The 2,920-nt window shown below is 38.2% G+C and overlaps 1 protein-coding gene across 2 annotated transcripts in view; it reads left to right on the top strand.

Moving 5' to 3' along the window:
- Positions 1-1,228: 1,228 nt before the first annotated feature.
- igflr1 (IGF like family receptor 1) overlaps positions 1,229-2,920 on the top strand; it is a 13,675-nt gene continuing 11,983 nt past the window's right edge. For both annotated transcript variants that reach the window (XM_022761919.1, XM_022761920.1), the window contains exon 1: positions 1,229-1,336. The gene's annotated coding sequence lies outside the window, so the exon portion shown is untranslated. The remainder of the gene's footprint in view (positions 1,337-2,920) is intronic.

Here is a 2,920-nt window from a genome sequence, read left to right as displayed (position 1 = left end):
TTTTATGGCGCTGTTTTGCTGTTCAGAATTTCCTGGAAAGAGGAACGGATGAGACAGTGTTTGTCTGGGAAAAAGCAAAAGACAACCACATTATATCCTCTTCTCACACACGGCTTGAGGTTATTTGAGGGAAGTCTAACCTCATAGAGTATGGTAAGACTATTTCCCACATGGCAGGTGGGATGTTGCTGTGTTGTTTTTGCAAGTTCCCTTAAGCTATCAGTGTCATATTCATAAAGTAATTCCGCTTCTGAATGAGCTGATTCATCATTTTTAACAAACCATAACTGCTGTGTCATCCAAAACCTTCAGAGGATAAACATTTCATAACAATGATTTTAAATAATTTGGACATTTTGAAGTGGAAGTGGTTTCACCATAAGGTTGCCAATAACAGACCCTGAAGCTGTAACAGAAATGATTGAATCAACACCAAAACTCTCCTATCTATAAGTGCAAATGCTAAGTGATTTGTGAATATTCAATATACACTGGCCCAATTTAAACTGTGGACAAAAGAGAGCTGAAAAGAATACATCACCATAAAAATCCACGCTAGGACACAGCACTATCTTTTCTCCTTTTCTCTTCAAATTCACTGTTATGCTCTATATCAGCACTCAGTGAATGACTCGTCGATTCAAATTACTTGGTCAGAACTAATTGTTGTATAATTTGTGATAATTTGAATGGAACTGCAGTCTCATTCCAATTGGTAAAACTGTGATTAAAAGTAATTGAATTGAAAATGTCACCTGATGTTCTGTTAACCTACTGACATAGGCTGATACAATTATTTGTTTATATCTTTATATTATATGCTTTTATATTCATTTTATGTCTTTTTCATGTGAAGCACTTGGTGCATGTAAGTTCTTTGTAACACTGTGCTGCATAGCCTACCCTTTATGAAAGGGGCTATAAAAAATAAATGTCATTATTATTGCAACTGATGAACACCAAGTAATTCAGTTTCTCCTTTAATAATAATAATATGCATTTTTTTTTCAATCCCACATTTTTAATCTGGATAGCTTTCCCCCCAGAGGAACATATCATTTCTTCTACTAGTCTATACTCTTCTAGTCTAAACGTCTGAACTCAAACTCGCAAATCTGTCTCTGTAACGCAAATCAACATCATCTTATTTTGGACTTCCCCACATGATTAGGCTGTAGAACTACGCCTTCAGACTTTACATCACAGTCTCTCAACGCCCTGTCTGAAGTCACATTTAATTTTGTCAAACTGCTGTGTGCAGGCGCTTGTAAACTGCACACGGATTTGCAAACTTCTTTCTTTCTTCACAGAAAAACCAAAATTTCACATCCGTAAAGTAAGTCTAATTTATCTAGATTCAAGATTTGTTTCGCAGTGGACGTTTCAGCTTCCACTGTGTAAAGTTGTATTCATTGTGCTTTTTTACTAATCCTCACCCAGTTTATGAATTGCAAATCAGAGAGTAGCCTACAGATTATGTCTTTCTTATTCTCTCAGATCACCCCGCGGCTCCGCAGGATAGCTCTACATTAATGTGTAAAATAGCTGGAGTGCGCCTTTAATCCAGACAAACACATAAAAAGTAAACCGGAAAGATAGAAAAGGTAACTATGGGCTATGGGACATGATTAGACTCGGTAAACAACAGCCCACCAAGCCATATAATAGCTTCATAACAATGGTCTGAATGGATTAGCCAATTTGAAATAACCGGGGCAGCTCAGAGATTTAATGTGTGTTATTACAGCTGCTTCCACTCAATGTCTGTACAGAGCATTTATTTCAAACACGGACACACACAAGATTTAGAGTATAGAGTTCCTTGAATGTGTTGTAACACAGCTTAACCTGCTACAAACTATGGAAAAAAATTGTTTCATCAGCAAGTGATTCTTTTTTTCTCCCACAAAATTCCTGACAATTTATGGGAAGTGGGTATTCAAGAAACCTCAGAAAACGTTTGCAGATGGCTTCCTCCTTTCTTTCCACACAACATTTATAGTCTGTCAAATGCCTGTGTTTTTTTTTTTTTTGTTTGTTTGGTTGGGTTGGTTTACTGTTAATGTGTTTTCTTACAGCTTCTCTCTAATTTGGGCACGCAAAGAGTAAAACATACACTACCGGTCAAAAGTTTTAGAACACCCTAATTTTTCCAGTTATTTATTGCAATTCAAGTCGTGCAAGTCCAATGAATAGCTTGAAATGGTACAAAGGTAAGTACTGAACAGCCAGAGGTTAAAAAAAAAGGTTTGGTTACCCAAAACTGAAAAATAATGTACATTTCAGAATTATACAAAAAGGCCATTTTCAGGGAACACGAAGTGGGTTAACAATTCTGCAGCAATGAAGGTTGAATCAGCCTTGAAAGCTGGTGCTACTAATTCCTACAGGTGTTCCAACTTTTCTTGACTACATACAACCCCCTCTGTCTGCATAAAAGCAGTGTTGGAACACACTGTGGTACCAGACCCTCATGAGCATCAGGTGAACAGTATTGTACTGCAGAAAGTAGTGTGTTGCTACAAAAATGGCGAGAAAAAGGCAATTAACAATGGAAGAGAGACAGACCATCATAACACTTAAAAATGTAGGTCTTTCCTACATGGAAATTGCAAAGAAAGTCAAGGTGTCAGTGAGTACAGTTTTCTTCACCATCAAAAGGCACTCAGAAACTCGGGGAAACTCTGACAGGAAGTGGTCTGGCAGACCCAAAGCCTCTGAGAGTTATGCGCTTGCGTGAAGGCGGCTCACAGGACAACAGATTCAAGCACAGCTTAATAGTGGTCGTAGTAAGCAAGTCTCAGTTTCAACTGTGAAGAGAAGACTTCGAGCTGCAGGTTTGACAGGACGAGTTGCAGCAAGAAAGCCATTGCTAAGATGTCAGAATAAGACAAAGAGGCTCTCCTGGGCCACGAAACGC

Source organism: Seriola dumerili, unplaced genomic scaffold (genome assembly GCF_002260705.1).
Source record: "Seriola dumerili isolate Sdu_G_001 unplaced genomic scaffold, Sdu_1.0 BDQW01000433.1, whole genome shotgun sequence".
In the NCBI taxonomy this organism is placed as follows: domain Eukaryota; kingdom Metazoa; phylum Chordata; class Actinopteri; order Carangiformes; family Carangidae; genus Seriola; species Seriola dumerili.
The sequence above is the reverse complement of the archived record's forward strand: the minus strand, read 5'-3'. Positions and strand labels throughout refer to the sequence as shown.